Source organism: Danio rerio, chromosome 24, assembly GCF_049306965.1.
Source record: "Danio rerio strain Tuebingen ecotype United States chromosome 24, GRCz12tu, whole genome shotgun sequence".
NCBI lineage: Eukaryota > Metazoa > Chordata > Actinopteri > Cypriniformes > Danionidae > Danio > Danio rerio.
The window spans coordinates 5,241,452-5,268,092 of record NC_133199.1 but is presented as its reverse complement, the minus strand read 5'-3'; the positions used below and the strand labels follow the sequence as shown (position 1 = coordinate 5,268,092).

The 26,641-nt window shown below is 35.8% G+C and overlaps 2 long non-coding RNA genes across 10 annotated transcripts in view; both read left to right on the top strand.

Moving 5' to 3' along the window:
• Positions 1–26,641, top strand: part of LOC141380811 (uncharacterized) — a 190,429-nt gene that overhangs the window by 132,903 nt on the left and 30,885 nt on the right. The gene's annotated exons all lie outside the window — the stretch shown is intronic.
• LOC141380684 (uncharacterized) lies at positions 19,220–24,976 on the top strand. Its single transcript, XR_012399339.1, has 2 exons — positions 19,220–20,941; positions 22,700–24,976. It is a non-coding gene; the product is annotated as an uncharacterized lncRNA (long non-coding RNA).

The window sequence follows — 26,641 nt, the reverse complement described above, 5'->3', positions numbered from 1 at the left end:
TTGAAAAACTGGTGTAAGTGCTGGAGCTGTAATGGAAATACGGCAGACCCCGGAGACGTCAGTCGAGGACAGAAGGGAAATAATATCATAATCTGCTTTCAAGCACTCCCCTGACCCAGAGGTAGAAGCTGGCGTACTCCCACTGATCCTACTGTACGCACTTCTACATCTGGACTACATTGTGAGGTCTGCCGGCTTCCAGTGGTGGTGCGCCAGCGGTCGAGCACGGGTGAAAACCAGGGCGGCATGCACCATAGTGGGAGCGCTCCATCACTCCGGCCCCTGGCTTTGACAGGCCTGATCCTGGAACGCAGGCAGATGCATGCTGGGAAGGTATTCTGTATCAGCCTAATGGAATACTCACCCACATCACCTGTCTGACTGCATTCTCCTGACAGACGAACACACACTCGTTCACACAAACACACATTTTGCACATTCACAGCCAGGTCAAGGAGCCCGCCGCACAGCGGGAGTGACAAGCATCAACAGAAACCCACTTCACACACCTCACAAAAACACACTCAAGAAAGAAATATATTTTCAGATTAAAGGTGATGCGTGTCATTTTTCTCTCTTTTTTTTTGTACGTTAAAGGAATATTTAGAGTTCAGCATAAAGTTGAGCTCACTTGGAGGCATTTGTAGCATGATGTTGATTTCCACAAACAGTAATTTACATTTTCTTTACATAAAAGCACTTACGACAGATGGAAATGGGATTTAAAAGCTAAAATCTGAAGCTTGTTATTTATAAAACCACTTCGAATAATTCTTCCGTTTAAGCTTGTGTAACTCTAAAGAAGATATTTGGCAGGATGCTGAAAACCTTTAACCATAGACTTCCATAGTAGAATAAAACAAATATTAAGTAATAACATAATAAATAATACAGTTTTCTTAAACCCGTGTATGTGTCCTGAAAGAAGTTCTCCTCAATGTTTAAAACCTACTCATTTCATTCAAAAGTTTGTCAGGGTATAATAGGTTGTGGATTTACATACTGGCATAAGCCAAGATCATTATTTCTCTGAGACAGGTATACTCTGAATTTGCAACTAAAGATAAACTCTCTGAATGCCATTTATCATGGAGCAGGACAAGCGCACTTGCGTGTCCACTCATCATCATCAGTCTCTGTCACACACAGAAAGGTCACGTCAAAGCCAACATCAAAAAAAAAAAAAGGAAAGAAAAAACTACTGACTCAAAAAGTTCACAATTTCAAAGGCAGCAGTTATAAAGCAGTCTTCGGCCACGTTCTGGACTGTGTCCTCACTGCAGCCTGTAACATGATGACATACTGGATCAGGCCTAATATATAGTGGACATGTATGTACAACTGATTGTTGCTTGAAACAGGAATTGTTTATATTAATTATTAAATTACCCATTACCACGTGTGTCATTAACATCTAAACCTATTCTAACCCTAAACCCAACCCTCACAATTATTAACGTCTACATCTGCCCCAACCCTCAGTGTTAGTAGCGTCTACACCTACTCCTACCCCAATCCTCACAGTTATCAACACCTGTCCCAACCCTAAACCCAACCCTCACAGTTAGTAACGTCTACACCTACTCCTACCCCAACCCTTACAGTTATCAATGTCTACACGTACGCTAAGCCTAACAGTTACTAATGTCTACACTACTCCAACCCTAAATCTAACCCAAAAGGTTATTAACATCTACACCTACCCCAACACTCACAGTTTTCAATGCCTACAGCTGTCCCAACCCTAAAACCAACCCTCACATTTATTAATGTCTATACCTACCCTAAAGCCAACATTCACAGGTATCAATGTCTACACCTGCCACAACCCTAAACCCAACCCTTACAGTTATCCATGTCTACACCTACCCCAACCTTAAGACCAAACTCTCACAGTTACTAGCAACTACACCTACACCTATCCCAACTTTAAACCCAACCCTTACAGTTATCAATGTCTACACCTACCCCAATCCTAAACCCAAAACTCACAGCTATTAATGTCTACACCTACCCCAACCCTCAAAGTTATCAATGTCTACACCTACCCCAACCCTCATAGTTATTAACGTCAACACCTACTCCTGCCCCAACCCTGAAGCTGCGATCACACTGGACATTTCTTCCCATAGACTTCCATTCATTCCATTCAGACTTCTATTCATCCATTCATCTTTGATAGTTCACACTTTGTGATTGTTACTCATGTGAATGAGCGCTGATTTGCCTGTGATTTCAGGCATTTGTCTGCGATTTCTCAAAACCTGTTGGCGAGTCAAAATCGGGGCTAAAATCATGCAGTCTGAACTCGGCATTAGTGTGTTGAATCAGGGTTATAACTAAACTTTGCAGGTCTGCAGATCTCTGGGAACTAATGCCTGTTTACACTAATACGTTTTCATTTTAAAACGCATAAGTTTTGCTACGTTACGCCATCCAACAGTGTACTTCAGAATGCATTCGCATCACCCAGGCTACGTTGTGTCACTTTCTTAATATTAAAATAAAACATGATATAAGGAGGCAGTTCCTTATATCATGTTTTCATTTTATTATATATTTTCATTTTCACATTAACTTAACAGACACCAAAAATGTTGAGGCATTGTGTACCTACATATTTATATGATCGTCATCTTCACTGTATGCATAGTTATAACAAAATGCAGCCTATAACATTACTACCTCCATTAAATTTCATTGAAAAATACGAAACATGCCCTTACTTTTTCTGAATATCAGTTTTAATAATCAATAATGGCCATTGTAAAAGTATAACGTGCAATAAGTTTATACAATATAGGAAATTAAAGCAAGCAATCAGTCAAATGTGCAGAATCAGTGAATGTGGTTTCATTAATTATTAACTTATCTTTGCGCTTAGCCAAAACATGTTACCTGAGAACAAGTAATAGATTCAAAAGACCAGTCGGGGAATATGACATTAAATGTAGATAACAAGTTGAAATAAATATCACATTTACATTATGATTTTGTAATTTAGTGGTATTGTTTTTGTGATTTTTATGTGAAACTTTATGTGCTGCCTGCCATCTTGACCAGGTGTCACTGGAAGAAGAGACAGTACTGTCTCAATGTGATCTCCTGGCTAAATAAAGGAAATAATAATAATAACAATAGCGTGAGCGGATCCAGCGGTAGATCCTTGATGAACAGTTTGACGTGCACAGCTCTCATATGGGTAGATGTGCTCAAGGCACACTGCAGTGCATGCCAGAGTGTGTGTGTGGTCACTTGATGGAGAGTTGTTTAGAAACGATGAGTGAAACGCCGGTGTGGACGTGGATAGGTTTTATTCTTCAGCGTCCGGTGCCTAGACTGCAGCTCTCCACAAGATATTTTGCCATATGAAAAATGGTCGTGAAAACTGAGCCAGGTTTCGCCCATTGGTGAAGTTTTTTTCCTCGACACTGTTGCCACTGGCTTGCATTGTTCAGCACTTGTAGAGCTGCGCATCGATGAACTACTCTGCAGTGTTTGGACTCCCAGCAGTGAATATTAAAACACATTGAACTGAACTGAGCTGAACTGAACTTATACTCTGAAAACTGAACTACACTGTATTAATTTGCTATAATCTTCTTTGCGAAGCTGCTTGGACACAATCTACATGTAAAACTGCCATACAAATAAAAATGAACTGAATTGAATTGAGGTGAAGTCAGGGCTTAACAATAAGGACTGTCCGGTGGCCCAGGGCCAGCGTGAGAGACGCTTGGGACAGTAGACAGGATCATTACTGGCCCGATCGGGACAGTGCTGCCTTGTCACTAACATTTAATTTGTCTGCGACTATTTGTCAATTCCGTGCATTTTAAGTTTGTGCTTTTAAGTCTTTAAACACTACCTTCTCTGTGATGTCGTAATCACCATATTGCTTTCCGGTTCCTCTTATCTGATTTGATGTTTTGAGCATGCTATTTTTTTCTGTAACCTGGTGACAACCAGTATAGCGATGAAACAGCAACATGGCGGCAACATCAAATTATAAGGCTAAAAGAAAAAGTCTGTTTCTAACGTCCTGGAAGAAGACATTTACATGTGAACAACGCAACTAAAAAAGTTGTTTGATAAGTCAGTTTGATAAGTCAGCCACCTTTTGTTAAAGGGCACCTATGGTAAAAAATCTACTTTCCAAGCTGTTTGGACAGATCTGTGTGTTAGTATAGTGTATAGACCGGCATACTGGGGTGATATGAACACACCCAGTCCTTTTTATTCAATTTAACTACAAAAAAAAGGGTCGGCCAATTGGAGCTTCCATCGATCGCACCATTACGTAGGTGTGCGATCCCCCCGCCCACCGAATTGATTGACAGCTGCGCGCATTAACATGTTCCGGTAGTCGCGTGTATATGTCAACAAGACCAGACAGACATACGCAAAGCAACCGGGAATAAAAGCTCTTCTGTTCGCTAGGATCAGCAATCATCATCAAATGTGATTAAGAGTAAGTTTCACATGTTTAAAGTGTTTTAAAACAGAATATGTGTGTAATTAATTACAGCGTTTTACTTCAGCTTTACTTCATCAGCACAGCCGCGTGTCAGAACAATTATAAAAGAAGACGCTTCAATCCCGGTTTGTGGAAGTTAAATCAGGTTTATTTTGTACATTAGCATAACAGATATCCACAAAGTACTTGAGGTTAGCCTTAACTAAGCTAAGCGCGCTCTGTCTGCCTGCCTGTGTGTGTATCTGTGTGTGTGTGTGTGTGTGTGTGAGTGTGTGCGCGCGCGTTAACTTCGTAACGATATTGTGTGTGACTCATCAATGCAACTTCAAAATACTGATTAGTAAAAGTTAGTTCTTACTGTAGTATCTACGCTACGTGAGACCTTCTTCCTTTAAGTCTGTCTGTTGTCTGACGCAGCTGAGGGAGGAGGCATGTAGAAATAGTAGGCGGGCAGAACTCGGCTTAAAGGCGCAGTACGACAAAACCACCCCCTGCTGGAAATCAGTATAAAACAGCATCTTGTAAAAGGTATAATGAAAAATCTGATGGGTATTTTGATCTGAAACTTTTTATACACATTCTAGAGATGCAAAAGACTTGTATTAAATCTGAAAAAAGGGGTAACCTAGGTGCCCTTTAAATAATTTCGAACCGCAATAAAATACCTCATTTTCTTCTGCTCTTTTTGTTTGCAAAACACTTTTAACAATTGTTAGGTATTGAAATTCTAGAGTCACAGACTTTGTTGACACATTATTTAAAATCTGCGGCTAAAAAATAGCTATTAACTTCCTTTTTTTTTTTTTTTTTTTTTTTGGTGGGGCCAGTAAATTTTTTTTTTTAAATATGTCAGATTATGTAAGATAATCAGGATGTGCTCTAAGCTTTGCTATAATATCAACCAACATTATTATTCCACTGAAAAAAGCAAATCTATTCTCTGAAGTTGCAGATCCAACTCTCAGAGTGAGTCATTCATCGTGCAGCCGGGCGAACACACTTGCGTGTCCTGTCCTCTGGACGTCGTCAGTCTCTGCCGCACGGCAAAAGGTCACATCTTTTTCCTCATCATTTACCCCTAATGCAGCTGGAGTGGTGGTGGGGTCAGGTGTCATGTGGTCAGGGAAGCGTGTGGCCGGTAATCAGCATCATGCATTAGTGTCATCTCTAATGACCCATTTACTCGATGCGGCAAGAAAGACCTGCCCGGGAGATTTTACTACATCCCCAAAGGTCTCGGCTAATGGGCACCTGGGAGTTAGAGTGCAGCGAAAGGTATTGTTTTTGTTCGTTGGCAATTCAACCTGCAAAAAAAAAAATAATAATAATAAAAAAATCGACACTTCAGTTCTCTGAACACACTCGCGCAGCAGTCATCCGAGCGCAGATCTCTGATATCTCGTGAGATCGGTCACTGTGAATAACAGCCATAAGGTCAAGTATTGATTTAATTTGTAGCGCTTCCCTCAGGGAATGGCCTGCTTTATTATTGCTATGTAATAAAGTCATTAAGTACATGGGTCTGACAGGCATACTTTAACACTGATGGGTAACATGCTAAGGCGATGAAGGCTTAATAATGGATTATCAATGATTTTTACGACATGTCATACATCAGATGTGCAAACAACCACCATGTCCTATGAAATCCATGCATAGAGCTGGATTAGCAAGCGCTCTCTCTTGCTCTCACACTCGCATACAGACAAAGCTGCATTAGTGGAAAGTTATATTGAAGTAACCTTTACATGAGCACTGATATTTCATGTGCACTGTATTACCTCCACATGTAACCTGCTTGTTAACGCAGTCGCACCAAAACCTCCTCCATCAGGCGGCGTCTATTAGCCCGAGCGCAGTATCAGTCAAGCACACTCTAAAAAGGACAAAAAAGACGTATCCATCTAAACATAACCTTTCCAGCTCTGATATTTATGATAAAAGCCATTAGGCCCGAGCCGAGGATTGCTTGAGGAAGGGCTGTAAGTTTAATGCTCAAGATGAGGTCTTTGTCCTTCTGCTACAGGATGAGAAGACTAGAGGAGTCTGCAAGCACAGGTACGGTTATGTTCTATAAAGATTCAGCAGGTATTGCTGATCTTCAAATTAGAGAAAATAAATGCAACAAATATTAACTTTATTATTTATATACTTCAAAATTTAGTTCAAACTACTTATTTAAAATAAATTAAAAGAACACAATTTTTCATTTTTAAGTACACAATTCCTTCATGTTGTCCCAACACAAATTAACTTAACTTAATTATTTTTACAACTTTAAGTGGATTAACCATAAAACAACCTCAATAACTGTGTTGATTCGGCTTGTTTTAAAAAGGTAGTTTGGACTAACAGGAAAACATTTTTGGAGTGTTTGGATTGAATGTTATGTAAAAAGTGAAGTAGCAGTTAAAAGTTCGAGCACAACAGAGGCAGAATGATGAGCTGAGCATTGCAGGTGGATCAGAATAACTGCAATGAATAATTGAGTTTAATGTCAGGATGGCAGAGCTTTGCAGAGATACAAGTTAAGATGCTGACTGCATCATGCCATAAAATCAGTTTAATAAACTCAATATTAACTTAACTTGAATTGATTTGTTTTTTTTCCTAACATGTTTAAGAGATAACTTTGATGTAAGTATGAGCAAGGTGTTAAAAAAGTTTCCCACAATAAACAGTGCATATTGGTTATTGGTACAACTGATACTGATGTGCTTGACATATAGTGATTCTGTCAAGAAAATAATCAAGACAAAAGACAAATCAAAAGCTGTTATTTTTATTTTTTTTTTCTAAAGAGGACAGTCTTGTGACTATTGGCGAAACCATTCATAAGTTATTAGCAAAAAAAGTATAAATATTTCATTTATTAATATCCAGACCACTAGGTTGCACTGTGCAGGTAACCTCAAGTTTGTGTGTTTTATGACAAATAAAAGATACAAAATTTGATTAGATTTGGCTAATGTGCCACTGGACATGCTTCATGTCCACAACAAGTAGGTCTGAAAAAAATTATATATATATATAATGGAGGCCAGCACGTGGGGGCTCGTACGGGATGGGAGTGAGGTTTAGGGGTGAGTGTAACGTAGGCCAGCTAGCAAAGTGCTATGCAGGTAAACTTTACTCCTCTTGTAAAGGTGCTATATATATATATATATATATATATATATATATATATATATATATATATATATATATATATATATATATATATATATATATATATATATATATATATTAGACATTTGGAATGGTTAAAAACAATGAATGAATGAATGAATGAATGAATGAATGAATGAATGAATGAATGAATGAATGAATTTCAAGGGTAAATCATGTCATGGTGCAATTATGATTCAAAACTTTTTAGAACAAACGTAATTAAACTTTGTTTAGATAAACACGATTCTAAAATTACTGTGGTAAATGTTCTGTGTGCAAAAAAAAGGTATATTATTACAACTATATTACTACAATTTAAAAATAATATTTTGTACATTAATATCACAAGTTGTAGTGTATTCCTGTGATTTCTCAATTGTTTTATTGTGCTGGTAAAATAAAATGTTTCTTTATTAGAATCTCCTGCATAAAGAACAATTAGCTAACATGATAATGTTCTGTTTCATAAAATGTTATTTACAGTAGAAAAAATAACTTTTACTGTATTACAATATTTATCACAATTAGAAAAAATATATGTTTTGTAGAAATATTACAGGAAAAATCCTTCAGAGAACCAGAAAAAAAGAAAACTTCTTAAATTACAACAAAAAGTTCATTAGATTAAATACTGATTCATAATATGTCTTTAAATAACTGAAGATTGCTGTAAAAAGCACATTTTTTAACTTATATCTACTTTTTCTCTGTCAGTCTAAAGGTGTAGAGGTCTTCCTGAGGTCTTACTCCTGTCAGTGGTCAGTGTGCAGTGCAGAGATTACCGCAGTACAGTCGACTGCACTGCTGTGCCTTTATCTTCAGGACATTCTATAAGTAACTTCACACAAGCTGAGGTTAAGAGGCCTCGTGGAGCATGTGTCATCCCCATCCCATTTACAACAAGCCATTTGAAGAGCATTTGAACAATGTTTATAGCACATCAGAGGACATCAGAGGAGGTTAATATGCAATAAATACCTGAACAGCAATAAACAATATATCTTCAGGGGAAGCTATGCAGGACAGGTTAATCAGGCAGGTTAAAGTCCTTTTTCCCCCTTTTTCCTCCACAGTCAAAAGACATGCTCTATGGATGAATTGGGTAAGCTAAATTGACCGTAGTGTATGTGTGGATGTTTCCCAGTGATGGGTTGCAGCTGGAAGGGCATCCACTGTGTAACTATACCTTAACTATTAATAAACAGCAAATTAGTTGTTTATTGTGCTAATAGTCTTAGTTAATAACATGAATTGTGACTTTAATTCAAAAATCTAAAAGTTGCAAACATATGCTGGATAAGTTGGCGGTTCATTCCGCTGTGGCGACCCCAGATTAATAAAGGGACTAAGCCAAAAACATAGCATATAGTACATAACAGCCTCCCTCTTAATAAAAAAACAGCCAGTAGCGTTTTGTTTTTATCAGCTCTGCCAGTGAGAGTGGTTGAGATCAAACGCATCAAATGAAAAGCAGGGTCTTGAAGGGGGCGGGACATGAGAGATATGAGAGAGCATTTGATTGGTCAGAAGATTTGATGAGAAAAAAGGTGAAAAAAGGTGATAATCCTAAAGCTTTAAGTGTTTATGTCTTCTAAACACGAGTTCTGTCACAGTTTTGAAGCACGATAGTTTAGATATCCTTCAAACTAACATCATCTAAAAATATATTTTAATTTCATAAAACTTTTAAGGTACAATTCACATTACTTCTTGCTTATTACATATCTACTAATTAAATATTAACTGTTTATTAGTTATAAAGTATGATCTTAATATACTTCCCCTATACTACCCAAGACATAAACCCAACTACTACCTTAACTATTAATTAGCAGCTAATTAGTAGTTTATTGCGCTAGTAGTCTTAGTTAACAGTTTGTTCATAACATGGTGGAGCTGGTTAATGTAAAATATATGCAAAATAACTGGTCAAGAACATTATTTACATCAGTAGACCAACCTATTGAAATCAACTTACCAAATCAAATCTGTCAGAAATAGCTCTTTAAGGAAGATTTAATGACTTCCTTTAAAATTTACACACCAGTACATGCAAATTCTGTTTTCATTTACCACACACTAGTTATCCTTACAACTAACATAATCTAAAAATAATAATAATTTCGCGGGACTTTAATTTACAATTCACACAATTAATGAATTGATTATTACATGTCTACTATTAAAATATTAACAGTTTATTAGTAGTAGGTACATCTTAATGTACTTCCTTTATCCTACCCAAAACCTAAACCTAAGCCTACTACCCTACTAACTATTAGCTAATTGGTACTTTATTGCACTAGTAGTCTTAGTTAACAGTTTGTTAATAATATGGTGGTGCTGGTTAATGTAAAATAGTTGCAAAATAACTGGTCAAGAACATTATTTACATCAGAAGACCAACCTATTGAAATCAACTTACCAAATCTGGCAGAAATAGCTCTTTAAGGAAGTAATTGCATGTTATATTTTCTTTTACAGCGCATATCAGTGTTTTACATTTAAAATAGAACATTAAAGCAAGATTTAATGACTTCCTTTACAACTTACACACCAGTACTTGCAAATTCAGTTTTCATTTACCACACACTAGTTATCCTTACAACACTGAAAAAAGTGTTGCATGCAGAACTGTTGCAAACTATTTATTTGTGTTGAATTTAAACGAACAAATTAAGTTTAATAATGTTCAACTTAATTTGTTTGTTTAAGTTCAACACAAATAAATTGTTTACAACAACTTAACGTAAAAAAATTGAGTAAATCCAAGGAATCATCTTTGAATCATTTTTTTCAGTGAACTAACATAATCTAAAAATAATAATAATTTCGCGTGACTTAAATTTACGATTCACACAATTAATGACTTGATTATTACATGTCTACTATTAAAATATTAACAGTTTATTAGTAGTTACATCTTTATATACTTCCTTTATCCTACCCTAAACCTAAGCCTACTACCCTACTAACTATTAGCTAATTGGTACTTTATTGCGCTAGTAGTCTTAGTTAACAGTTTGTTAATAACATGGTGGTGCTGGTTAATGTAAAATAGATGCTAAATAACTGGTTGAGATTTACATCAGTAGACCAACCTATTGAAATCAACTTACCAAATCAAATCTGGCAGAAATAGCTCTTTAAGGAAGTAATTGCATGTTATATTTTCTTTTACAGTGTATATCAGTGTTTTACATTTAAAACACAACATTAAAGCAAGATTTAATGACTTGCTTTACAACTTACACACCAGTATATGCAATTTCTGTTATCATTTACCACACACTAGTTATCCTTACAACACTGAAAAAAGTCTTGCATGCAGAACTGTTGCAAACTATTTATTTGTGTTGAATTTAAACAAACAAATTAAGTTTAATAATGTTCTTAATTTGTTTGTTTAAGTTCAACACAAATAAATTGTTTACAACAACTTAACGTAAAAAAAATTGAGTAAATCCAAGGAATCCTCTTTTAATATTTTTTTTCAGTGAACTAACATAATCTAAAAATAATAATAATTTCGCGGGACTTTAATTTACAATTCACACAATTAATGACTTGATTATTACATGTCTACTATTAAAATATTAACAGTTTATTTGTAGTTACATCTTTATATACTTCCTTTATCCTACCCAAAACCTAAGCCTACTACCCTACTAACTATTAGCTAATTGGTACTTTATTGCGCTAGTAGTCTTAGTTAACAGTTTGTTAATAACATGGTGGTGCTGGTTAATGTAAAATAGATGCTAAATAACTGGTCGAGATTTACATCAGTAGACCAACCTATTGAAATCAACTTACCAAATCAAATCTGGCAGAAATAGCTCTTTAAGGAAGTAATTGCATGTTACTGTATATTTTCTTTTACAGTGTATATCAGTGTTTTACATTGAAAATACAACATTAAAGCAAGATTTAATGACTTCCTTTACAATTTACACACCAGTACATGCAAATTCTGTTTTCATTTACTGTTTCATTTTGGAAAATGAGACGAGGTAAATAAACAATGATAAACCCAGAGAGGTATGTTTTGATTTTCACGAGCCATTTATATAGTGATGGCGGCGTTTCAGTAAAGTGAGGAACCTGGTAATTTCGATTTAAGCACATTAAAGTGCCTTCATTTGAATAATGTCATATTTTCATTTACATTTCGTGCAGAAGCGTCGCATTTAGTTTAGATTTACCTCCATCATCAGGCTGATATGATCAAAACGAACGCACTATGATTGCTTTTTCAATAAGAGGAACAGTAGCATAACACATTATAGGCTAGCATTCTGAATTGTTTACGACACAAGGAAAAAGTTATTTCCCTGTGAATTAGCTCACCGATGAGACTGAAATAAAACTATATATTATATTTCCCACGCAGACATGATGAAGCATATCAACAGCATGCAGTTCTGCCTATGAATATATGATTCGGGAGCGTGACATTTTCTTTGTCCTTTCATTTTTTGGGGGGTTGAAATGAATCTGAGGCGTCCGTCTTCATAGCATCTTCGAAAATGTTGTCATACAGAGCCGATTTTTTTTTTTCTTTTTATTGAGGGGGAAATGTATGTACCTCTAATTTATCATCCTCTGCCACAGGCGCTTCATTCCCAGACTGGGAGAATTTCAAAAGGCGTCAAACAAAAAGAGTAGGAGAACTTTGTCCACTCAGTCAATCAGACGGAGACCCTGCTGTGTCCAAATGCGGGGATGTTGTTTTCTCTGAAGCCTTCAAACAAGTGTCTTTTCCTCACCCATGTAAATAAACTCTCGGTGTTTGCTTGTGTCATTACCGGAGTTGATATTTTGCCTGTGGCCCTGATCAGTGTGGGCCACAAAGTGAACTTCAAAGCGAGGGGCAAAACTGAGATAGTGTGTGCAGCTGCTATGTGTGTGTGTGTGAGGTGGGGGTGTCGAGGTCTGTTTGAGGAACAGACAGCGCTCAGCTGCCCAGCTTAATAAAGCTACAGGGGAACGGGGGGTTTTAAACCGAGAGACAACCGCGAACACTATATCAAAGCCATAGACACTTGCTAATAAAACGCAATGTTGCCCGTCCTGCTCGTATTTATCTTGTTCGCCACAGCCTCCGTGTAATTCTAACACTCATCATGTATCACATCACTTTCACCTTACTTCAGCCCCCCGAGCGCACCACAAACTCATAAACACAAGTATCTCCGGGGTACCGTACAGGTCCAACCCCTTTGTGGGGTTATGGGATAGAGTTTGAAGAAAAGGAAAATAAAGTAATGCCAGTGTTGATCTCTAGAGTGCGCTTGAGAGCAGCATTTTGCCTAAAGAGCGTCAAAAGGTCTTGGCACATATTCCCATGTGGAGAGGGAAACATATTATACTTTTGTTACTATTATATTATATTATATTATATTATATTATATTATATTATATTATATTATATTATATTATATTATATTATATTAATTATATTATATTATATTATATTATATTATATTATATTAATTATATTATATTATATTATATTATATTATATTATATTATATTATATTATATTATATTATATTATATTATATTATATTAATTATATTATATTATATTATATTATATTATATTAATTATATTATATTATATTGTATTATATTATATAAAAATAATATATATATATATATATATATATATATATATATATATATATATATATATATATATATATATATATATATATATATATTATAATTTTTTGCTAATATACTTCCTTTCATCCATCCATATACAGTGTTTCTGTTCAATGAAAAAAATCCTATTGCTTTACTTAACATTTAAATGCAATATATCAATAACAATAAATTAATAAACACTGATTGATTAATTAATAAGCAAGTGCTGGATACATTTGTTACAATTTTTATTATTTTATTTGTTGGATTAAAAAAATATTTTCATTGTGGTCCTTGTCAGTTCAGGCCCATTAAATAATATTAAAATATGCTATTTTTATTTTAGTAATACTGCTAATTGGCATCAAAATTAAAATGAAATATAATGAATAAATGCTTTAGAAGTTACACCTTTTTTTAAGGTTTCAGATGTTAACATTAGTATGTATTTATAATAATAAACATGAACTACCAATAATGCGCCTGCAGAATTATTATTATTATTATTATTATTATTATTATTATTTCAGTTCATTTCAGTGTTTTAAAACGAAAAGTTGGATTATTAAAATTATTACACTTTAAACGAACACAAACTTTTTTTTAATCTTAACAAAGATAATTGATGTAGAAAGACACTGTTTATTAATGCGTGATAGTTGATGCAGTATCTAATGTTAACAAATGAAATCTTATGGTAAAGTGTTACGTATTGTTTATTTATTCACATTAAAGTTTCAGTAATTCAGATTTTTGGTTTGAACAATCCATTTACTCTCCCTCCAATGTTTCCAAACAATTATGAGTTTCTTTTATCTGTTCAAGACAAAATAACATATGTTTATATTGTCAAATTATCATTCTGACTTATATACATATATATTATATGTTAATAAACTATATAAGTCAGTAGTTACTAGTTCTACATTCTTCAAAGAGAAACATAAACAAGCTTGAAATAAGTAAAAGGGACTAAATGGAAAAAAAAATAGTGAGCTTAAAGGGATAGTTGACCTAAAACTGAAATTTCTTTCATCATTTACTTACTTTTACTTGTCCCAAACCTGTTTGACTTTCTTATGTTGAAAACAAAAGAAGATATGAAGAGTTCAGATGCAAAAAACCTTTAAGTGCCATGTGAATTTTCTTTTAATATTAGTATTTTTCTCAGGCTCCCATGTCTTGATTCAGTGATTTCACTTTTATAGGAAAGAATAGGTTATTTTCATCACTCGTAACATGAAATAACTGAACATAAACATAAAAGGCTGAGAAAAAGGCTAATTGTTCAGGAACATTACAGATGGTACTTAGAGGTGTTGTGCATCTGAACTCATTTATTAAAGAAAGCTGGAAATCTTTGACTTTCAAATGGTTTTTGTTTCCTACTATGAAAGTCAATGGTTACATTTTTTCAGCCTTCTTTAAAATATGATCCTTTGTGCTCAACAAAAAAATGAAACTCCTAAAGGTTTAAAACCATCCAAGAGTGATTGAATTGTGAGTTCATTTACATTTTTGAGTGAACTTTCCCTTAATGAATTAAGGGCCTTATCATACACCCGGTGCAATAAGGTGCATGACCTGTTTGGTGTGATTTGTTGCTATTTTCAGACCAGCGCAACCCTAATTGTCATGTTTTGTGCCACGTTGTACAATAGCATAAGGGGCATAAGGCTCGGAAGCATTAGATGTGTTTTTGGATTTTTTAATTATATATTTTTTTAAGCACACTTCAATATTATTGTTCATTTATTTGTTTGCTGGAAATTAGAACAGAATTTATAAATAGTTTTCAAACCAATCTTTGCGCTTAACATATGAAATTAAATATGCAGGCTTATGGATGTCCTCCGTGGAGTGTGTACAACACCGTTTCCTTACTCCAACAAAGGAGTAAAGAGTAAAAGTAAAGTAAAGATTAAGAGGTCGAATGAAGGAGGCTCATTCTTTATCCTCACGCTGCAGATGCTCTGTTTAACTGTTTTCGTGCTAGTGAAGCATTTATTTTTCCACTTACAATGTCCGCCTTGTAAATAGCAAAGTGCCATGGCGCGATGCAACTGAGTCTTAAAGGGAATGGGAGATGAGACTCAGATCTACGTTATTCTCAAAACACACCCATAACTCATTAAGAGAATAAGCACAACCCTTTTAGACTATGCGCAGAGCGTATTTTTCTGTCCTTAAAATAGCAAAAGTGGATTCGGACACACCGTTAATGCTGTTGCAACATGCACTTTAGACTGTGTCTAGATTGTTAAAATAGAGCCCTAAGTTAGCTAATGATAACAACCTGATTGTGAATTATTAAAATAATAACGGAAAAGTCAAACCCTTTAGAAAACAACTTCTTCTGAATAAAGCTCTACAACCAATATAAAAGTTAAAAACATGAATTTTTCCAAACCATCTGACCAAATTAATATTCAATACTATATGTTAACAAGTTAGACAACAGGGCTGCCAGATATTGAAAAAATCTAACATTGCAATATTCTTTTTTTATCGATATATATTTCGATATGAATACAATTCCACCAGATGACTTACTATCTCTATTTGGAAACACTTTAAAATGCAGTATCTCCATTAAATCTAGTAAATTCTATAAACTTTTTCATTGTGGTCTGCGCTATTTGCAGTGCATTTCTGTATTTGCATGTGTTGTGAGCATGTTCACGCACATGTTTAGTCAGAGATTGATGAATTAATGCTTACTATTTGCATCTCCATAAAATCTAATTAGCAATTTATAAACTTTTTGGCGTCCCCCAGCATATTTTCGTTGTTGTCTGTGCTATTTGCAGTGCATTTCTCTATTTGCATGTGTTGTGAGTATTTTCATGCATTACTATCGATAAAAACAATCAAGAAAAGGAAACCATTAAACTAAAGTGTTTCATCGTTTCCCGAGTCAGTATTCAAGTACAGAATACTAAAAATAAAAACAATTAAATTAAATTAATCGTGGTTAACGTTCCAAATGGTACAGTTTCTTATACCTGAATGCTTTTAAAATCCTTACAAAATCACAGGCATCAAAAACATGTGCAAATAATAAATAATGATACAAACTCATATCCTACAATTTCCTATTGAATGATCACTATGCGGTGACACGATATATTGTGCAGCCCTAGTAGACAACACACAGTAATAGCGTTGTATTGCATACAATCTGAATGGTTTCAAGCATGTCAGCGCACTATCCCAGTGTAAGTCACAGCCATGTGGGAGAGGAAGATGTATTGCAGGTTAATGCTCTGAGTTAGATTGATCTGGCAAAGGGCATTACTTGTCTGTTCTAATCACATTAGCCGGCCATTACTCATGTGTCCATTAATTCATTACTTCATTTGTCTCCATGAATATTTAACAATGTCTTGACATCTTTATGGACTGCTTGTTCTGCCGGGCGATTAAGAAGAGCACTGTCCCTCATGCTCGCTATCAAGTGATAATTCGCCTCCTGAATTTATGGATGGGTAAAGTAACGTGAGTCTGACAGCCGCTTCTGCTTTAATTCAGCCCAAATTCACCAACACGAAAAACGGGCCAATTTTTCCCATTGGTTAAAAGAGCGCTGGAAGGAATAAATCTCGCATGCTCTTTGTACCGGTGACAAGATGGGAAGGTGAGGATGTAGCACTGTCTTTGTCTGACACATTTGATTGGCTCCAACACCATCTACTTTGCAAAAATAATCAGACCGATGCCTTGACAACCATCGTTAGCTCTTGACTTGAGGATACAGATGAAGCTTGCTATAGCTAACTAGCACCACAAAAGCCATAAACACTCACCAGGGTGGCCAAACCCAAGTAAAGCGGGCCATATTTGCATGATACCAGCAGCCATTATATTTATGGAAAGACAGCATTCTGACCACCTGAGGTTACTCTTCTTTCTAGCCTGGTTTCATGGCGTCTTCACATTCGGTTGGATGTCCTAGACTTGCTCGGTCAACCAGAGAGACCTCACTGGCAGACAGAAAGTCTTTAGAGGACCACCCCCAAACCGATATAGCTCATGCCAGTCCAAAACAAAACAAGATAGTTCGTTAAGATAGTTTGACTTCCTTTGTTTAAATAAATAATTAAAAATCTCGTCTACACAATCATGGTTTTAGGGCTGCAACAAGTAATCAATACAGTTTATAGTTAATGAAATGTGCTGTCAACAAATGCTGTTATTGATTTTTTGTTTATTTATAATTTTGATATATCAACATATTCTGCTACTTAATATCCAGCAGGCACACAATGTCATAAGACGTTAATAAACGGTTAGATTTAGGTCGTGACGTCCGGTTGACCAAAATTCAATGTCTAGCCAGCATCTAAGGACAATGTTATTTTGATGTTGACATTTGGTTGATTTTAGGTTGCATTGGAAAATGACCACCCCAGGTTGCTCTTCTTTCTTGTCTGGTTTCATGGCGTCTTCACATTCGGTTGGATGTCCAAGACTTGCTCGGTCAACCAGAGAGACCACACTGGCAGACAGAAAGTCTTTAGAGGACCACCACCAAACCAATATAGCTCATGCCAGTCCAAAACGAAACAAGATAGTTCGTTTAAAAAACTATTTAAAATCTCGTCTACACAATAATGATTTTGGGGCTGCAACAAGTAATCAATACAGTTTATAGTTAATAAAATGTGCTGTCAACAAATGCTGTTATTGATTTGTTGTTTATTTATAAATTTGATATTTGAAAAAAAAAATTTATAATTAATATCCAGCAGGCACACAATTTCATAAGACGTTAATGTTACCACCACCAAACCGATATAGCTCATGCCAGTTCAAAACAAAACCAAGATAGTTCGTAAAGATAGTTTGACCTCCTTTGTTTAAAAAAATAATCATAAATCTTGTTTACACATTTATGGTTTTAGGGCAACAAGTAATCAATACAATTTAAATTTACAGATAATGAAATTTGCAGTCAACAAATGCTGTTTTTGATTTGTTGTTTATTTATAAATATGAAATTTGAACAAATTCTGTTGCTTAATATCCAGCAGGCACACAATGTCATAAGACGTTAATATAAGGTTAGATTTAGGTCAAGACATCAGGTGGTCAAAATTCATTGTTCAGTCAGCGTCTAAGGACATTGTAATTTCGATGTCCAATAACAATGTCAAATGACGTTGATATTTGATTGATTTTAGGTTGTGTTGGAAAGTGACTGAAATCCAACGTCGAGCCAACATCTTAAACCAACGTCATCGATGTCAAATGCTGACATTTATTCGTCAGGTATGGCAACAAAAATCCAACGTCGGATAGACGTCATGGTAACGTCCACACAACCTCAAACTGTAATATGATTAGACGTTGATATTTGGTTAATTTTAGGTTGGACATTGACGTCAGTCTGACATTGTGTTCTGACATCAAACCAATTTTCATTTCCAAACAAAATGCAACATGCCCATAATGTTGTGGTACACTGTTAATCTGACATCATGTGCCTGTTAGGTGCTGATTTCATAATGTGAATATACAATTTTGTACAAAACTTGTTTTAGCTTTATTTATATTTTGGATATTTAGTGGATTTTTACTACTCAAAAAAAAACTTTGTTTTTTATTTAAAATGTCAAAATTAAGCTTAATATGTGGCTTTTGCATTTTTTAATTATACTTTTATACATAAATAGCACCCTGATTTATGGTTTTATACTGGTATAAAAACCTAACTTTAAGTCCAATAAAAAAGCATTTAGTTTGTATCAGATTAATTGATATTAAATAATAATAAATAATATTATAATATAAAAATTAGATAATAAAATGAATCATTAGTTGCAACTCCTAAATGGTTTTAAAATATAAACAAATCATCGTCATGAAAATGTAAAAGCGCCCTATAAAGTGTTGTCATATGCATGGCAAAGCAACAGGTGGCAATATACTCTTAAATGTAAAGTCACATTGGCCAATCAGAATCCTTAAAAAGGGTTATCAGTTCCAGTTGTTTGCATACTGATGCTTTTGTTCTAAAATTAAGTGGGATAATTGTCCGTATCAGTACATGTTACAAGCAAAGTTATTAGCAGAAGTATTTGGTTATGTCGACCATTACACAGACACGTGTCTTGTAAACAGCGGAAACCTTTGAAAATCTTCACCGACAGGAGTTTTCAAAAAAGTTTGGGTTTTAGTGACCCAATATTGCGTTCGCGTGTGGAAAAATGGCTGTTTTTTTAAAGTAACCCTGTTCGCGTGGACACTTTTTTAAATTCTATTTCTTTCTTTCTTTCTTTCTTCCTTTTTTTTTTTTTTTTTACCAAGACTGCATTAAAGTTTTCCAGAAACCAGTCCCCATTCCAGCTAAATGACTTTAGAACTATAAAAGAAGTCAAAATCAGAAGTCAGAAGCCTTCAGAGGAGCAATTTTGGCCAATTGAGCCCTTCGGAACTCCTCTGGCGCGCAAGAACAGGACTTCAAATGACAACCTAGACCCTGAGCAGGCCTGGCGAGTTTTCCAGGATTGGATTAGAAAGGCCGGCACTAATGACCAGTGCTTTGCTCGCTAACCGGTGTCCTTCACAATGCCGAGGCCTTTCAGGACCGGAGATGGTAGTCAGGGTGACCTACGTACCTGCTGTGTTTTTTTGAAACCCAGACATTTTTCATCGGGTACTACACCCCCTCTCCCCGGTTCAAATAGCCCCCCCGAAGATTATCTCGAGTTCATATCACCAATTCAAATTGCTGGATAATCAGCATCAGATCAAATAGCATTCACTCGCTTTCCTCGTTTCCTCACTGCATCATCTCAAATGGGTTCCTTGTCGATCACAATGAAATGGCCTTTTATTGTGTCTTTATTCTTCGCAGTCATTATCTCTCTTCATATTCCTTTTGCCAAGAAAATATGCAATTTGCTAACATAAAGAACATGCATGTATGAGTGTGCGCGTCCTCTTTCCCTCTTTGGCTGTATTGATGAAACGCACTATCACAGTCAGGACGCCCGAGTCTTTTTTCTCTTTGTCTGGCTGCTTTGATGAGAACATTTGTACAAGGCCTTTGATATCAGCACACTTTTAAATGGATTTTGTGTCCCCCTAAAATATGCACACAATCTGTCTGAATTAGAAATTAGACATGTTGTGTTCAAGGGAATTCGCTTCACAATAGCAGCGCGCCAAACAGCTGTGATAGTTTTGACACATCTGTACACTAAAAATGCACAGTATGCAGTGAATATTAAAAGCGTGTCCCATATTGTTGAATGCACGTTTCAAATCGGCACTTCAAGCAACCCAGCAGGCACACAACATCATAAGATGTTAAAATTAGGTTAGATTTAAGTCAAGACGTCAGGTGACCAAAATTCAATGTCTAGCCAGCGTCTAAGGACAATGTTATTTTGATGTTCAATAACCATGTCAAATTACATTGATATTTGGTTGATTTTAGGTTGTTTGGAAAGTGACCAAAATCAGAAATCTGATAGATGTCGTAGTGGTAGCATCCACACAACGTCAAGCTGTAACATGATCAGACGTTGATATTTGGTAGACTTTAGGTTGTGTCAGGAAAGTGACCAAAATTAAACGTCTGATAAATGTCATAGTGGTAGCGTCCACACAACGTCAAGCTGTAACATGAACAGACGTTGATATTTGGTAGACTTTAGGTTGTGTCAGGAAAGTGACCAAAATTAAACGTCTGATAAATGTCATAGTGGTAGCGTCCACACAACATCAAGCTGTAACATGATTAGACGTTGATATTTGGTTGATTTTAGGTTGTTAGGAAAGTGACCAAAATTAAACGTCTGATAGATGTCGTAGTGGTAGATTCCACACAACGTCAAGCTGTAACATAACTAGACATTGATATTTGGTTGATTTTAGGTTGTGTTGGAAAGTGTCAAATATCCAACGTCTGATAGATGTCGTTGTGGTAACATCCACACAACGTCAAGCTGTAACATGACTAGACGTTGATATTTGGTAGACTTTAGGTTGTGTTGCAAAGTGACCAAAATCAAACGTCTGATAGATGTCATAGTGGTAGCGTCCACACAACGTCAAGCTGTAACATGATTAGACATTGATATTTGGTTGATTTTAGGTTGTATTGGAAATTGACCAAAATCAAATGTCTGATAGATGTCATAGTGGTAGCGTCCACACAACGTCAGGCTGTAACATGATTAGACGTTGATATTTGGTTGATTTTAGGTTGTGTTGGAAAGTGTCAAATATCCAACGTCTGATAGATGTCATTGTGGTAACATCCACACAACGTCAAGCTGTAACATGATCAGACGTTGATATTTGGTAGACTTTAGGTTGTGTTGCAAAGTGACCAAAATCAAACGTCTGATAGATGTCATAGTGGTAGCGTCCACACAACGTCAAGCTGTAACATGAACAGACGTTGATATTTGGTTGATTTTAGGTTGTGTTGCAAAGTGACCAAAATCAAACGTCTGATAGATGTCATAGTGGTAGCGTCCACACAACGTCAGGCTGTAACATGATTAGACATTGATATTTGGTTGATTTTAGGTTGTGTTGGAAAGTGACCAAAATCAAACGTCTGATAGATGTCATAGTGGTAGCATCCACACAACGTCAGGCTGTAACATGATTAGACGTTGATATTTGGTTGATTTTAGGTTGTGTTGGAAAGTGACCAAAATCAAACGTCTGATAGATGTCATAGTGGTAGCGTCCACACAACGTCAAGCTGTAACATGAACAGACGTTGATATTTGGTTGATTTTAGGTTGTGTTGCAAAGTGACCAAAATCAAACGTCTGATAGATGTCATAGTGGTAGCGTCCACACAACGTGAGGCTGTAACATGATTAGACGTTGATATTTGGTTGATTTTAGGTTGTGTTGGAAAGTGACCAAAATCAAACGTCTGATAGATGTCATAGTGGTAGCGTCCACACAACGTCAAGCTGTAACATGATTAGACATTGATATTTGGTTGATTTTAGGTTGTATTGGAAATTGACCAAAATCAAATGTCTGATAGATGTCATAGTGGTAGCGTCCACACAACGTCAGGCTGTAACATGATTAGACGTTGATATTTGGTTGATTTTAGGTTGTGTTGGAAAGTGTCAAATATCCAACGTCTGATAGATGTCATTGTGGTAACATCCACACAACGTCAAGCTGTAACATGATCAGACGTTGATATTTGGTAGACTTTAGGTTGTGTTGCAAAGTGACCAAAATCAAACGTCTGATAGATGTCATAGTGGTAGCGTCCACACAACGTCAAGCTGTAACATGAACAGACGTTGATATTTGGTTGATTTTAGGTTGTGTTGCAAAGTGACCAAAATCAAACGTCTGATAGATGTCATAGTGGTAGCGTCCACACAACGTCAGGCTGTAACATGATTAGACATTGATATTTGGTTGATTTTAGGTTGTGTTGGAAAGTGACCAAAATCAAACGTCTGATAGATGTCATAGTGGTAGCATCCACACAACGTCAGGCTGTAACATGATTAGACGTTGATATTTGGTTGATTTTAGGTTGTGTTGGAAAGTGACCAAAATCAAACGTCTGATAGATGTCATAGTGGTAGCGTCCACACAACGTCAAGCTGTAACATGAACAGACGTTGATATTTGGTTGATTTTAGGTTGTGTTGCAAAGTGACCAAAATCAAACGTCTGATAGATGTCATAGTGGTAGCGTCCACACAACGTGAGGCTGTAACATGATTAGACGTTGATATTTGGTTGATTTTAGGTTGTGTTGGAAAGTGACCAAAATCAAACGTCTGATAGATGTCATAGTGGTAGCGTCCACACAACGTCAGGCTGTAACATGATTAGACGTTGATATTTGGTTGATTTTAGGTTGTGTTGGAAAGTGACCAAAATCAAACGTCTGATAGATGTCATAGTGGTAGCATCCACACAACGTCAGGCTGTAATATGATTAGACCATGGTATTTGGTTGATTTTAAGTAGATTTCAGGTTGGACATTGAACATTGATGTCAGCCTGACGTTGGGTTCTGACGTCAAACTGATTTTCATTTCCAAACAAAATCTAAAATCCCCATGACGTTGGGATACTTTGGACTACAATGTCAATATAACGTCATGTTGACGTCCTGTGCCAGCAGGGAACCAAACTTTTGGACCCTTTGGAGTGAATGAAAACAAAGCTTGAGAGTATTTTATTAAGCTATTACTTGTCTTGAAAAAGATGGTCAACAACATGTTTAAATTATATTATAGAGATATTAAACATCATCATAGCTTATCTACCCTGCTTTTTACAGCATGGATTTCTAATCAAATTAGTCTAAAGGTGTTTGCACACTAAAGTCTAAAACTTTCGTGTGCTTTTTTTTATAATCATATCAGAAAAAATTGTCAGGTACACAAACCTTGCACACTGAGTCCGATGCGTATTAATTAATGCATTCAGGGAAAAAAACTAAAAACAGAGTCAATTCAAGCAGTGATGCTTTGTTCTCCTCTCTTACCAAAGTAGAAAAATAAAGAGGGATATGCTACCAATTGTGTTCATCCAATACTGCATAGAAAGGAAGGAGAGTCCTTCTTATCTGGATTATCGCAAAATGCAAAGTTCATTTCAGGAAATCAGAGTAATTTTGATAACCCTGAACAGAGACTGGCAGTAGGCTATCTATAGACATTATAATTGGTGGTCGCATTGACATATCGGAGCAACAGACCGAAACGGACAATGAGGTGTATATCTGTTTTAATGTCAATAGTACGCTAAATGTATGGAAACACATGCACACACACCTCAAACAGCAGCAGGTGAGAAGTGCGCCACACTGTTCGCCACATTTTATTTTATATAATCCTCTGTGTTTATTATAAAGTTATCTACGGCGTTATGTATTTTGCTGTTCGCTTTTACGGTGGCTCTGAACTGTCAAATCTGTAGTTTGTCATCCTCTGAGAAAACTGTTAACGGTCGCCTAGCAATCTGCGTACACTCCCCACCACAAGCCATAGAATATGAAAGTGCACACCTGACACAATTAATTCGCTCTTAAATGTATCGCTCCATTTCAGTGAACATTCTCACTTAATAGCCTTTCAGCTATTAATCTTTTTAGCCACTCCTCAGAAGATCCAGCAGGTCCAGTGATGAGTTAGTGAGTAGTCAAGGCTGTTCTGTCTGGTCTGGTCTGCTCAGCACATTTGAGACATGTTTTGCATTCCGCTGGGCCTTTTGAAATTGAGCCAATGAGATGGAAAGGCTTGTTCCTGCGCATGTTTCAGGCACTGAACAGCCATCCCCGCTGCAGGATGTTTTCAAACTGATGACTCTGTCAGAGACGAAAGGTCAAGTTTGGGTCGCCAATCAGACATCCAAAAAAAGCAGATGGCCTCTTTTAAGATGGCCATTTTTAAAATGTGCATCTTTACATTCTTGAACCCTTCACTGAAAACCCTAATAAGTTGACTGAACGAAATTAATTGGGTAAACTCGTTGCCTCAAATTAATTGAGTAATGGAGTCTCCCAAAACTTGCATATTTAAGTTTATTTAACTTGCCGGTTTGGTAGATTATACTTAAATTATTTAGTTCAGCGTACTGTATGTGTCTGTGTGTAATTATATGCTATAATTCGCCATTTATTCCCATTATGGTGAATAATTATACATGAAGCCTTGTGTTCTGATAAAAAAAAAAAAAAAAAACCTTGCACTAAAAGGTTGCACATATTAGAATTTTACAGTCAAGACTACATTAAAAACGACCTATTTTTTTCAAAGGATTAATTAGGATATTTGAAATCTTAAGTTTATGCATTTCATTGTATATAAGTTAAATTAACTCATATTTGTAGGTGACAGGCCCAAAATGCTACATTTTAAGTAATGTTCAGTCAACTCTACTTGATTGTTTATGTAAAGACAACATTAAGGTTTACAGTGTTCTATTGTCTTAGAATTATGTACATGCCATTTGCTCCTTGGTCAAATGTGACCCATCTTCACTAAACCTCTAAAACAAAACAGTCTCTTAAACAAAACAATTTAATTTCAATCCTCAAATCTATTTTGCATGAGGAAACAACCTCATTTTCATCACAAACTCTGTGAATGTCTTGGTTTCCCTCATCAGTGAGCAGTTGTTCATCAATGTTTAATTAAGAGGGCAACACTCATCTTTGACTGAAGTAAAAGCTATGTTTTAATGCTAAAAGTCCCTGCATAAGTGTAAAGTTTTAGCTAGACAGTTTTCCTTAAAGTTTAAATGGCAGATTCTTATTGTCTGTGTGTGTGTTTGAGGTGTGTATGTGTGTGTGTTGGAGTGTGCATGTGTGTAAAATGTATTTTATAGCTGACGAGTCAAAATTGACCCAAAGGACAATTTAAGGCATTGCACCCTAAATGTTTACAGCCTTCATGAGAATATGGAAATAGAGAATGATTCTTTTTTTCTCTAATGGTGGGGTCATTTTAGAAAAAGTCACCAAACGTCAGGATAAAAAACAACCAAACATTGTTTGTTTGTTAGTTTTTTCTGCTGTTAAAATAGTGCCCAAGAAAAATGGTGCCCAAGGGTTAAATAAGGATCAATCTAGGGCCCTGTTTTTTTTCCCATCTACATGCATCTCTTGGCTGATATATGTAAGAAGCATAATGTAAGCTATCATCTTTATGCTGAAGATGCTCAGTTTTATATGCCCAAAAAATGGGAGAAAACTCAGTTTTACAGTCCTTTTTACCTATTTTAATAAGATTAAGGAATGGTTGGCGGCTAATTGTTTACCCTTGAAGGTCACACTTTATTTTGATGGTCCGTTTGTTGAATTTAAGCTACATTGCATCTAGATGCCAACTAATTCTTATTAGAGTATAAGTAGACTGTTAGGTTGGGGTTAGAGTTAATGTAAGTTGACATGTACTTGCAAAGCATCTTATAGTCTGTTAAATGTCTGTTGAAGGAGCAGTATCAACAGATATTAAGCAGACAGTCTACTAATACTCAAATGGATCATCAAAATAAAGTGTCACTGACTTGAATGACTCAAGTGCTAGTGTTCGGCCCTCAGAGTGTCTGTAAATCTACATTTAATCAACTAGGTTCGTTTAAGCCTGAGGTCCACAATCACGCTAAGAGTCTTGGAGTGCTTTTGACTTGAGTTAAAGTTTGACAAGCAAATAAATTCTGTCGTTAAAAGTGGTTTCTATCAATTAAGGGAGATTGCTAAACTGTAGCCTTTTCTGTCTTTAAAGGAGTTGGAAACCATCATCAATGTTTTTATTATGTCCAGATTGGACTTCTGCAACTTTTTGTATCCAGGAGTTTCGCATACTTCAATTGTATGCCTGCA